The sequence below is a fragment of the Geotrypetes seraphini genome, chromosome 7 (assembly GCF_902459505.1).
Source record: "Geotrypetes seraphini chromosome 7, aGeoSer1.1, whole genome shotgun sequence".
Lineage (NCBI taxonomy): Eukaryota > Metazoa > Chordata > Amphibia > Gymnophiona > Dermophiidae > Geotrypetes > Geotrypetes seraphini.
In genome coordinates, this window is record NC_047090.1 from 35354749 (window position 1) to 35368561 (window position 13813).

The following is a 13813-nucleotide window of genomic DNA, read 5'->3' on the forward strand; positions in this document are numbered from 1 at the left end:
CTACACTCCCCAAGTGATCACTGACCCCCTCCCACCCACCCCCACCCCCAAAGATGTAAATGAAATAGTATATTTTTGTTTCTGGGATAGCAGCACCTGGTATAGGAAAGCGAAGTAGAACTGCACAAAGGTGTGTTAAGTAGCCTGGGGGGTGGGCTAGTAAACCATAGAGAGGAGGACCCAGGCCCATTAGCCACTCTAACTACTACATTTATGGTGGAAAGTGTGAGCTCACTAAAACCCACCAAACCCTACTGTACTGCCATATAGATGACACCTGCAACCATAAGGGCAGCTGGGATGGTAGGTGGGTATAGTAGGTTTTGGGGGAGTTATGGAGGTCTCACCATACACTAAAAGGGGGTTCTGGTGAAATATGTACCTGGCACCCTTTATGTGAAGTTCACAGCAGTGCTCTCTAAGGTGCCCCACTGCCCTGTTGGGATGTCTGCGTGGCCTGTCCATTAAGATGTTGGCCCCTCCCACATCCACAGTCAGACTTAGACGCATTATCAAAAATTTCCCTCCATGGTTTCATAGGTATTTATGCTATCATCTACTATGATATCTTGTTACTATGAGAGTTCCTACAGGTCCAGGGGATTTGCTTCCCAGGATACAACAGGAGTGAGAAAGCAAAGAAGTCAACATTCATAAGAAGATCAAAACAAATATATTTTTAGCTTTCATCATGGATTCCTGATTGTACAAATAACTATCAATTCAGGTATAAAATCCAACATGGAAGTCATTAGATCTCTTGAAAAGAGGTAATAGCTGCAAACAAATGTATCAGAGCTATCTCATTTTTCCTTCCTTTTTCTTATATACACAAAATATCTACATATATTCCTGCTGTAGATAACTCAAGACCAGGTATAGGGGTAAGATCCAATTGCACTCGGTTTTGATCAACCCTGTTATTGTAAAACGCTTACTTCACCATGATTGTACACGGTTATTTCTGATCTCATCTTAGGGGGCCCTTTGATTAAGGCGTGCTAACCGATTTAGCGCATGCTAAATGCTAAGGCGCCTGTAGAATATAATGGATGCCTTAGCATTTAGCGTACGCTACATCGGTTAGCGTGCCTTAATAAAATGACCCGTTAGTAATTGTAAACTGCTTATTACACTCTGTCGAAGCGGTATATCAAATGTATTAAACCCAATCCAACCCTTCTTTACACTAGTAAACGACAAGTCTGCTGCATGCTTTTTTTTTCTAGGAAATTCTGCAACATTTCTGTGCCCCACCACTGAATGTACATATTTGATGGAAGTAGGAAAGAAATTGATCAAAGGAAAATCCAGACATCAAAAGAGAAGTGTTGTCTGCTGAAGCCAGAAATTGAATCTGAGAGAAATGTGGAAAAGATCAAACCCTGCACCTTGAACCGCTGACAGCCAGATGAAGCCGGTATCAGTAATGCACGGAGAACGCAGGCACCTCTCTAATCCACTGCAAATGTGTGTCTCTTTAGGATGACAAAGAATAGTAGGTATCCACACTCCCTTTTATCATGAATTGCCTTTTATTAAACTTTATTCTTTTAAGCTTAGTCAATGTAAATCCTTTACAAAATAATTAAATAAGCCTTTTAATTTGTGGGGATCTTTTACTAAAATGCAACACAGTTTTCCATTTACTGCACATTCAGTGCAAAAAATTAATGTACATTAAGTGTAGAACCTTTGCACTATTTGTTGGGGCATTCCCACAGTGGCGTAGTGAGGGTGAGAGGTGCCCCTCCCCCACCCCATTCTCCACTTCCATCCACTCCTTCCCCACTCCCTCTTACTGTGTGCGTGTGCCCCTTCACACCCCGTACCTCTTGAACATTCCTGGTGCGAGCAGTAACCCCCAACCTGCTGCTCGCACCAGCATTGGCTCTTCCTCTGATGTCACTTCCTAGGCGTGCATCCTGGAAGTGAGGTCAGAGGAAGAACCTCAGCTAGTGTCCTCACGCCGGGAACATTAAATAGGTACGTGGGAAGGGAAGGGGGCATATGCGCGCAGTAGCGGGGGTGCAGAAGGAGTGGAGGGCAGAGAGGAGGAGAGGTGCCAATGCCCCCACCAAGATTTAGCGCCTGGGGTGGACTGCCCCCCCCCCTTACTACACCACTGCATTCCCAATTAGTTCTCATCCTACCGTTGCATAGAAATGTTCTATACTCTTTGAACATAAGAATAGCCTTTCTGGGTCAGACCAATGGTCCATCAAGCCCAGTAGCCCGTTCTCACAGTGGCCAATCAAGATCACTAGTACCAGGCCAAAACCCAAAAAGTAGCAACATTCCAGCATCTCAAAGAATAGCAAGATTTCGGAACCCCAATGAGAGCAACATTCCAGAGCTGAGATTGTGATATCATAATGCCTCATTCCACAGTGCCTCAGAGCCAACCTCATCAGTGATGTTACAATGGTTTGATTGTCCTATACTTGGCTCAAGTAAGAACATAAGAATAGCCTTACTGAGTCAGACCAGTTGTCCATTTAGCCCTGTAGCTCGTTCTCCTGGTGGCCAATCCAGGTCATTAATACCTGGCCAAAACCCAAGAAGTTGCAACATTCCATGCTACAGATCCAGGGCAAGCAGTGACTTCCCCTATGTCTTTCTCAATAACAGCCTATGGACTTTTCCTCCAGTAAATTGTCTAAACCCTTCTTAAAACCAGCTACGCTATCCACTCTTACCACAACCTCTGGCAATGTGTCCCATAGCTTAACTATTCTCTGAGTGAAAAAATATTTCCTTCTATTGATTTTTAAAGGATTTCCCTGTAACTTCATCGAGTGTCCCCTAGTCTTTGTAATTTTTGATGGAGTGAAAAATCGATCCACTTGTACCCATTGTACTCCACTCAGGATTTTATAGACATCAATCATAATCTCCCCTCAGCCATCTCTTTTCCAGTTAGTGTGGATGCACTTAGGGCTTGATTTGATCAATGGCACCCAGCAGCTAGGCGCATTTATCTATCAGCTGTTAGACACCATTTGTAGAATCATGCCTAGCAATGCCTAAGTGGGCTTAGATGCTGATATGCATCATAATATTAGGCGCTGGGGAAGGGAAGGGGCATGCGCACGGCATTGGGAGAAGTGGGAAGTGAGAAATCGAGAGCAGGAGGGGAGCCAGTGCCCCGAAGAAGGAGGAAAAACTCTTACAATAGGGAGAAGTTTCAGAGTACTGTTGATGGAGGCTACTTTGTTACAAGAGCGAGGGCGATTCAATGCACTGTGGAGAATGATTTCATCACCAGGAAAAAATGAATTTATCAAACGGGTACGTTTTTCATCTTTTCCTGAAGGCGAGGTAGTGTCACTGTTTCTCACTTGTTGTCCATTTCTTTTATCTTTCGCCAACCGTTGGGATCTCCTGGGTCAGATGATATATCAACAAACTGCTGTTATTAATACATTTTCGTAAACATGTCTCTTGGTTTCATTTCATTTTATTTATTTTTTTTATTCTTTATTCATTTTCAAACTTACAATAAGTGTGATAAAATGTCCAAACAAATTAACAATATCTAATTCTATATCACTTAATAAGCATCAATAATCAGTCTGCTACGCTGTTCTGTCAAAAAAACCCCAAAAAAACCAGTTCTTGCGGGATTCTGTTCTGAACTGTGAAGAGTGTAAAAGTGAGTACGTCGCCGGGGTTAGCAGAAAGACTGCGTACTGTCTTGCAGTAGTCCAAGGCTCATTCCCTTGAACTGACTTCTGTCTGAACCAGTGACCACACCAGTGATCCCTACGATGGGAAGGGATTTAGCAAATGTCTAGAGTGGCGCTCAGTAGCTAGGCCAAGAGCATAGTATTTGTAACTTATGGAAGAAACCGTGGCTCATGGGCTAAAGGAGAGGGAAAGATAAGAGGTGTGCACTCATTCCAGGGCTGGATCAAGGCTCTGTGGCACCCTGAGTCAATTATTGCATCGGTGCCTCCCAACCCACACTGCAGTATCTCCCTCTCTCTCTCTAGCCCCCTCCCCTCTCCCCCCACTGGTGATAAATGGCAACATAATCTCAGTCCAGCATCTCTCTCTCTAACTTAATTGGCAAAATCTCCTTTAGAGCTTCGATAATTAAAGAAAAAGAAAAGCTAATTATGCACTTAGCGATGTTTAATGCATAAGTGGACTTTTTATGGGTGGCCCATGACTTGGGTGTCGCTAAGCGCAATTCTCCAAAAACTTAGGCACCTGAAGAGTAGGCCTTTAAAACCCTGGCCTATATTTCTGGCGCCTAAGATTTTACAAATCTGGGTCATTATCATCAATTAAAACACCACTATCTGCAAATACCGTACAGTAATTGGCCAATAGCTCACATCATTGTCATGATGCAACTTAAGTATCCTTCTACAAAATGTGATATATTTTTTGTATTTACTGTGCTATAACAGCATAAACTAATGTACAGTTTAATTACAACAGCCCATGAACAGTTCACAGGCTCCGCCATTTTCGAAATGCTGCCGCCCTTGGCCCGGTAGCCGATGATCATGCTTTTTCAATATTTGATAAATTACTCTTGTTCCCCCTATGACAGCCATGTTCAGCTGATCAGGCGCGATTCTCTAACTGGCACCTGTGACATGGGCCCTGGTTAGAGAATCGGGCTGGTTAGGCGGGGTTGAACGTCTGTCCCTTAGGGCAGACGCGATTCTGCAGAGGACGGCGGTGAGTGATTCTCAATCGCTTCTTAGGCGGCTGCAGAAACTGGCATCTCTACAGAATCAGGCCCTTATTTATTTATTTCTTCCATTTGTGCATCACACATACCTATGCAAGCTCTTGGCGACATTACAGAGGAAGGGGTTAGAAGAGGGTAGAGAGGACAATGGAGGGCAGGAAGATACAGGAGGAGAAGAGGATACAAGGTGTCAAATAGATGAGTTTTCAGTTTCTTCCGGAATTTGATGTGGTTAGGTTCCGTCCTGGTCATTTCAATAAGGCCATTCCAAGTTTTTACGCTTAGAAAGGTGAACATGGAGTGAAAAACATGCTTGTAGATTTTTTTTGTGGAAAGGAGATTTAGAATTATTCTGTTGAGGGTTCTGTGGGAATTAGACCATGCCTTGGAGAAGAGCTGGATGAGAGGAGCCGCGGAGTTTCCGTAAAGTATACGGTGGATGATGCATGAAGTTTTGAAGGTTATTTGTGACGAGATGGGTAGCAGAGCAGTTGCCTGATGAAGGCTGTAATCGAGTCATATTTTCTCAAGTTGAAGATTAGTCTGACAGCAGTGTTTTGGATGAGTTGTATTTTGTGAATCAGAGTGGTGTTGATTCCCACGTAGATGGAGTTGCAGTGGTCGAGTTGTGGAAGTATCATCAGCTGTACAACTAAGGCAAAGTGGTGTTGGTGAAAGTATGGTCAGATTAATAATAATAATAATAATAATTTTATTTCTTATATACCGCCAAAGCCATAGTAGTTCGAGGCAGTTTATAACGAAGAAGGGCTTGGCAATCAGCGAAAATGGTACAATGGTACAATCAGAGAAAATAGGTGGCAGAGAAAAAAATGGTACAAACAGAGAACAGTGATACAATCGGCGAAGAATGGTACAATCAGCGAGATAGGTACAACCATGGCAAAAAAAAATGGTACAGGGAAGAAGGTCAACACAAGCTGCGTAAAGGACATGGTGAGATAGAAAGAGCCAGGGTAGGGCATAGGGGTCTTAGGGTGTGAATCGGGTGATTAGTCTTAGTTGTCTCAAGACATAGAGGGTTTTCTTTAGGAGGCTGGAGATTTGTGTTTCCATGGTTAGTGTGGTGTTCAAGATGCAACCTAGGATTTTGGAGGATTCTTCTACAGGGATGGTGCCGTCTGTTGGGGTGTGTGGAAGTATAGAACTTTGGTTTTAGTTGTGTTTAATTTTAGTTTGTTGGTAGTCGCCCACATTTGGATTCTTAGTCTCAGAGGCAGCCAAACCAGTCTGCCAGAAGATGTTACTATGATGTGTTAACATTAAATGTGATTTTTTTTTGTGTGTGTGTGTGTGTTGATCTGTTCTGAATAAGGTTTGCTTCATCCTCATCTCTGTCCCTTATTTTTATTTATTTTTCATTTCTCTGGGTCTTAGGGTAATAGGTTGTAATTCTGTCTTGGAGTTATGTGGAAGAAAACTGTGTCTATGCCATCAGGCATAGGTATCATCAGGCCTATATACTGTGTCAGGGTATGTATTGGATCCTTCCTGAGCTCATGCAACATCTCCCTGATTGGCTGTACTTAGAATGGCAACTCCTGTCTCCATTGAGATTATGTCATATTTTAAGTATCAAGTTACCAAGAATTTATATAAGGACAATAAAATTGTATTCGCTACATGGCAGACATTGAAATTTATTAATAACTTAACACTTATTCCGATTCATTTATCCATGTGTCAGTCCTTGTGGTTGAACGCCAAGATTCAAATTGGCGAGTCTAAGATCCTCTGGAAGCACTGGCTGCAGGCAGGCATACGCACACTGGATGATGTGTTATCAGATGGAAAGCTGCTTGACTTTTCACGACTGCAACAAACATTTGGTATTGCAAAGTCTCAAGTATATAAGTGGTTGCAGTTGAAGCAGGCCATTCAGAAGGGGTTCTCTGATTGGCGTAACTTAAAAACTCAGTATAGCTTACCGGGTCTGTGCTTCCAGACAGATTTCCTGGGGCATCAGGCAGCCAAGTGGCATAAATTAATATCTGAATTTTTGAATAAGAAACCAAAAACTGGTCTTAAAGACATTTGGAGCATTGAGACTAAGCAGCAGATTTCTGCGTATCAATGGCCACGAATTTGGACTTGGAGGATGATATGTACAGCGTCAGCATCTATGAGACAAACTTGGGTTTGTTTTTTTTTTGTTGCATAGAAGTTTTTGGACCCCTGTTAGATTACAAAAATTAGATAGTTCTAAGTCAAATCGATACTGGCACTGTCATCTCGATATAGGGACACTGGATCATGCCTTTAACTTATTATTTGATTGTAATTTTGTTTGTTTTGATCATTTGTATTACTCTTGTTTATCTTTATACTGTATGAAAGGGAGGGTGGGTGGGAAGGGATATGTATTTATATTATCATTTGATGGAATTACATGCTGTTTATTTTGTACATTGTTTGATAATATGTTGCACTTGGTGTTGGTTTTTAAAATAATAAAGATATGGGAAAAAAAAAAGAAAACTGTGTCTATGGTAAATTAGTGTCACCGGCATAGCTATGGATAAAAAAAAAAAAAAAAACCCTCCTAAATGGTTAAGTTCCAAAATTCCATCAAAGTTACATATACTTTGTACTTAACTTGTTCTCTTCATATTAATAGAAACCAGACTTAACACTGAGACTCAACTTCAGGCATCATCTTAGATTTCTCCTTTAATATGAAGCTAATTGGGTCTGACTGAAATAAATAAAGTAGTTCTGGTCAATTTATATCTTAATCACATTTTGCAAAGCTAATTAATTTTTCTTTGCCTCTCCTCGAAAGATTACAGTACATCGGAACCATCTTTCATTTTAAATACCACTCAATATTTGATCTACTCCTCTACGGCAATCCGTCTGATCTTCGGCCTAAAAAAATGGGAACACATAACTCCCTACTATCAAAAACTTCACTGGCTACCCTTGGAAGCAAGAGTGCAATTCAAGTTCGCCTGTTTCTGTTTCAAATCCATCCTTGGCTCGGCCCCCCTATACTTGGTACCCCATTTTATCCTAGACCGCCCATCCAAACACACTCGCAGAACCCACCTGTTTAGCTATCCTACTCTAAAGGCCTGCCGCTACAAAGATATCTAAATAGAACTCTCGCCTTTCAAGCAGGTCATCTCAATAACTGGCTGGCCCACATCATCTCACGCGCCTCATCCTACCTAAACTTCAGGAAACTACTAAAATCTAATCTATTTACCAGATTTACAACCTAAATGCCTATATCCACTGCATGAACCCCCTTTGTTATACCTACATTTTTTAGATTTATCCTTATGCAGATGGTCCTGACCTTCTTTACTGTACTTTTTTGCTCTGATTGTACCTTTTTTTTGCTCTGATTACTCCATCTTTCGCCGATTGTACCATTTTCGCTGATTGTACCATTTTCTCTGGCACCTAGTTTCTCTGATTGTACCATTGTAACCTTTCGCTGATTGTCCAGCCCTTCTTCACTGTAAACCGCCTCGAACTACTATGGCTTTGGCGGTATATAAGAAATAAATTATTATTATTATTATTAAAATTCTAGGGGTTGTTTTAGACCGGAACTTAACCATGAAGAACTAGGTCAATGCAGTGGTTTGTAAAGGTTTCCAAATGTTATGGAAGCTACAAACCATCAGACCTTATTTTGAAGTCTGCATTTGAAGCCCTAGTCCGGTCTCTGGTGTTAAGCCACTTGGACTATTCCAATATCATCTATCTAGCGGGCGTTAAGAAAAACACCTCCAGACTGAGGATCATTCAAAATACCACAGTAAGACTCATTTAGGGATTGAAAACGTTCGATCATATAACTCCCTTTTTTCGGGAATTATGTTGGCTACCAGTAGAGTCTCATATAGGGCTCCTTTTACTAAGGTGCGGTAGGGCCTTATCGCGCGGAATAGCGCACACTAAATTGCCATGTGCACTAGACCACAGTTCTTCAACCGCCGGTCCGTGGACCGGTGCCGGTCCGCAGAAAATTTCTGCCAGTCCGCACAGGGCCGGCGAGATCAAATCGGCAGTTAAATTTCCTGCCGACTGTGGTTCCTCCCGACTGCGGTTCTGCTGACTAATGTTCCTCCCAGCCTCAGGCGATCAAGATAGGCTGCCAACGTCGGGGCCTTCCCTCTCTGAGTCTCGCCTGTTCGGAAACAGGAAGTTGAAACAAAATAGGCGGGACTCAGAGAGTGAAGGTCCCGACGTCGGCAGCGTGTCTTGATCGCCACTCCTGCCGAGTTGCTGAAGAGGGCCGCGGGGAAGTCGCGAGTAGAATGGAGAGAGCTGAAGATACAGGTGCAGGTGGAGGGAGATGGTCAGCGTGTGCAATCAAGATCCTGGGGAGCCTTCACAGTGGCTGTCTCCCCTCCCACCAGCTCTCCAAATTGCCAGGGCAGTGATTTACTGGCAACTTCCTGCAGGCAAGTACCGAGAGCTGCTGGAAGGGGAGGAAGCCACTGTAGGAGGCTGGGAAGGTGCTGGAAAAGGAAGAGCTGTTACTGGACTTGAAGGGAGTTAGAAGGAGAGCTGCTGCTGGGAGGGGAGGAGGGAAAGGGATGGGAAGAGAGTTAATGTTGGATAGAGGGAGGAGGGAAGGGAGAAGAAGGAGAGATGCTGCTGGGAGGGGAGGAGGGAAAGGGATGGGAAGAGAGTTAATGTTGGATAGAGGGAGGAGGGAAGGGAGAAGGAAAAAAAGGAAGGAGGGTAGGGAGAAAGAAAAAAGGAAGGAAACAGCTGGCAGGGAGATTACAGGAGGGGAAGGGGGTCAGGGTGGAATGGAGAGATCAGATGAGAGAAAGGGGAGAAAGAGGAATGAGAAAGTAGAGAGACATTGATGCTGGAAAGGGGGTCAGCAGAGAAATAAGAGAGGGATAAAGATGCTAGATCTGGTGTAAGAGAGATAAAAATGAAGAAGGCAGTGAAGCTGGAATGAATGATGTAAAAAGGAGAGAGGAGGATGGACAAGGAAGAAGGGCATAGAAATAAGTCAGATATATATGGAAGGGGGAGAGGGCAGACATTGGATGGAACGGGCAGATGCTGGAAGGAAAAGAGTGAAAAGGAACCAGAGACAACAAAAAGTAGAAAAAAATAATTTTATTTCTATTTTGTCATTAGAATATATCCTGCTAGAGACATAACTGGGGACTGCAGTATTCTGTTAGCATGATATTTCTATGTAGCATTCTATAATAACTTGGCTTGTTCAGTTTTCTTGATAGTAGAGGGAATATATGTGAAGGGGAGGGGAGACAGGGGTTTTGTTGGTCCGTGCTCTGTATATTTGTATTTATAAAATCACAATTGTTCAGAATATTATTTCTTTTTATACTTTAATAAAATACGTTCAATATAAAATCATAATGGCGACTTGTGCAGATGGGATCAGATGGTTTGCGGGGACCGAGCTCGCGGAGATGGGGCGTAAACTGGGTTTTTAAATTTTAGTCCTATTAGTTTTCTGGTCCACAAAATAATTCTTTTATTTCTGCCGGTCCACGGGTGTAAAAAGGTTGAAGAACACTGTACTAGACCTTAACGCCATCATTGAGCTGGCGTTATTCTAGAAGAATACCGTGCAGTTTAGAGTGCAGTAATTTCGTGCATACGCTAAAAATGATAGCACAGCTTAGTAAAAGGAGCCCCTTAGTCTTTAAGTTGAAATTGCTTTCAGTCAGGCTCCGCTCTATTTAATCAATTCATTTTCAGTTGGTTCTCAGAGAAACCTTAGAACAGTGTTCTTCAAGCACCGGTCCATGAACCAGTGCTGGTCCACAGAAATTTCCTGCCGGTCCACAGGGCCAGTACGTGCATCAGGCTCAAAACAGTGTTCTTCAACCGCCGGTCCACGGTGCGATCAATGCGGCGTTATCTTCGAGCCAGCTCCCTCTTCCTCACTGATTCAGTGCACAAAGCCATGGGCAGCGGCTCCTACGGGCATCCTGCGCCTGAACCAGAAGCCTTCTCTCTGACGTTGCAACATCAGAGGGAAGGCTTCCAGATGAGGCACGGCACGTGCAAGGTGTAATTAGTACTATTATGGGGGCGGGATCTGGGGTGGAGATTGGGTAGAGATGGGCGGGGTCTGGCCCATGACTTAGCCCAGTGTTCTTCAACCGCCTGTCCATGGGCCGATGCAGGTCCACAGAATAATTCTTTTATTTCTGCCGTCCATAGATGTAAAAAGGTTGAAAAACACTGCCTTAGAACATCCCATGCTGTCTTTGTATTTCCGTCTGTCAAGGGTTGCAAATTTTAAAAATATCACAACTACACAATTTCTTTTCAGGCGGCTCTTTAAGATAAAGACTTTCGGCATTTGTTATCGACTTCTTATTCTTATTTCCATTTTAGAAGGCAATTAAAAACTCTGCTATTCAATAAATTTTTAGATAATTAAAATTCTATTCTGTCGCGCTTATTCAGTTATGTCAATTTAACTTAAATCTTTTCTAAACCGCATAGAACTCTATGGTTATGCAGACTAGAAATCCGATTTCATGTTATGTTATGTTACATTAGGGCATTTCAGAAGCCCTCTTCATGGTTTGCAGAATCCCCGTTTAATCCAGAAACTGAAATTGCTGCACCAAATTTTTCCAACTCATTTTGCCACCAAATCTTAAGCTTGCGACTAGCGTACTTTCCTAACTTTATTTCCCTACCAAGATTTACCCCCCTCTTTTACGAAGAGCACACTAAACGCTAATGCGCCAATAGACTAACATCCATGCTAATCAGTTAGCGTACCTTAGTAAAAAGAGGGCCTTAAAGTTATGTCCCACGGATTTCCCCACCTCAATAATTACCCGTCAAAAATTTACCACGCCGCCTGCACAAAATGAATGCAAAGTCTCTTACTGCGGTTCTGCATTAGCAGTTAGCATGTCATAAACCATACATTAACCCCCTCCCCCCCCCCAAGTTCTAAAAATAGCATATAAAACTCCCTTTTATCAAGCTGCGCTACAGGCTTTTTAGCACGGGCTGGCGAGATAAGTGCTGTGACACTTATAGGAGTTGTCTGAGCGACGGAGCATTTACGGCGCCTACTCGTGCTGAAAACATCTAGCGCAGTTTGATAAAAAGGGGCCCAGGTGCATACCCACTGATAAAACAGGGGTCAATTAGCTACCTGAGGCTAAATTGACACTTAATTGGAAATAACTACAGTTAGCATTAGGTACTAATGGCGCAATTTAGCAGTAGTCACACACTCTCAGTCACAGAGTCAGCAATAATATTCGGTGCAGTTTTATAATAATTTTTATCAGAGGTCCTTGGGGATATCAGATTGCCTTACAAACAACATAGTTTGAAAGGGTACCTCCTCCTCCTCTTGTTCTTTTACTTTTTCTATTTACTTTTTTCTTTTTTCTATTAATTATTCATGATTCTATGATAGAGTATACTTAGCTTACAGCCTTGCTATATATCCCCTCAACGCCAACGCGTTTCGGTCTCTTTTTCAAGGCGAAATGGGGAAACCGTTCGCTGTAAGCTCCGACCGCCTCTTACCAATCAGGAGCTGCGTGTCAAAACAGCTCCTGATTGGTGATACCTGACTTTAGTACGGGAAGAGGTGGTCGGAACATTCAGCGAGTGATTTCCTTCACTCGCCGGCGCTCCGGCTGCCCTCTCCTGCCTCTCCAGCTGCCCTGCCTAAAAACCGTATTTGCAGTTTTTTGAAATTTGCAGGGGTTCCTGGAATGGAACCCCCGCAAATTCCAGGTGAGTACTGTACATGAATTTATTCAGGTACTCAAGCATTTTTCCGTCTGTCCTAGTGGGCTCACAATCTGTCTAATGTACCTGGGGCAATGGGGAGATTAAGTGACTTGCTCAGGGTCACAAGGAGCAGCGTGGGTTTGAACCCACAACCCCACTGCGCCACACTCTCCTCTGCCCTGTCACTTTAAGCTATTTAGCTGCCACCAATAGCATGAAAAAAGACAGCAAATGATATATATATATATATATTTATTATTATTAATATAATAAAGGAGCTTTTAAGAAAATATAGAGAGAGATTTAGAAATATTTATATATATTCTTTTCTAGGGGGAAGAAAAGAAGCAGTAAAAAGAACATCCTGATGAGAAAAGAATTTGGAGCTGAATTATCAAGCTTCGATAAGGTCAAAGGCCGGACATAGCGTGTTTCGTCATCCTCAAGGACAAATGCTGCTGTTTAAACATTTCTACCAGCCTATTTAAAGTCTGATGAAATTCCTCAGTTTTAACTGCAGTAGAAACTTAGATTATGATGGTACAAAGGCAATCTGCAAACATGAAAAATTTGCAATAATAAAATAAATATAACATGTTGCAATGAATATTTCTTGAAAAGATAACTTGAATAAACAAATTTAGTTGCCAGCCGAAACAAAGAAAAAGAGAACAATGATAGCAGAAAAATGCCACAGAGCCCTTTTTCAGTCTGTCCTTCCACACCAAGGGCTCCTTTTACTAAGGCGCGCTAACGTTTTTAGCACGCGCTACAATGCCCCGCGTGCTATCCCCACGCTAAATGGAAAATGCTAAGGCAAGCTCTATAGAGGCTCTATAGTTAGTGTGTAGCGTGCACGCTAAATCCGCTAGGGCACCTTGGTAAAAGGAACCCCAACTGTTCCGCTCTGCTGTCCCCTGAATTTATGTGGAGGATAATTTTATAAAAGGACAGGAAAGTGATTGTTTTCAGCCTAAAAAATTTATTCACACTGTATAGAATTGCACTTAGCACTGGCAAAACATCCTTAGGCATCGCTAGGCATTCTCCTAAGCTTCAGCACTAGAGAATGACACAGGGACAAATTTCCCCGTCTCCGCAGGAGCTCAGATTCACCATCCCGTCCCCTTGAGTTTTGATGCTGTCCCTACCCCATTCCTGTAAGCTCTGCCTTAACTGCACAAACCTCAGTCACTTATGATTTTAAAGTGTTTGAGGCTTGTGCAAATGAGGATGGAGCTTAGGCATAGGTGGAATGAGGCATTATGACATCACAATCTGAGCTCTGGAATGTTGCTACTTATGATTTTAAAGTGTTTGAGGCTTGGGCAGATGAAGACAGAATTTGCAGAAATGGGG

General features: G+C 42.7%; 1 long non-coding RNA gene across 1 annotated transcript in view; it reads left to right on the plus strand.

The window, feature by feature from the left end:
* Window positions 1–13044, plus strand: part of LOC117363306 — a 43613-nt gene extending 30569 nt beyond the window's left edge. Inside the window, exons 2-3 of the long non-coding RNA XR_004540021.1 lie at window positions 1230–1498; window positions 12788–13044. This is a non-coding gene — a long non-coding RNA (uncharacterized LOC117363306). The remainder of the gene's footprint in view (window positions 1–1229; window positions 1499–12787) is intronic.
* Window positions 13045–13813: the final 769 nt, after the last annotated feature.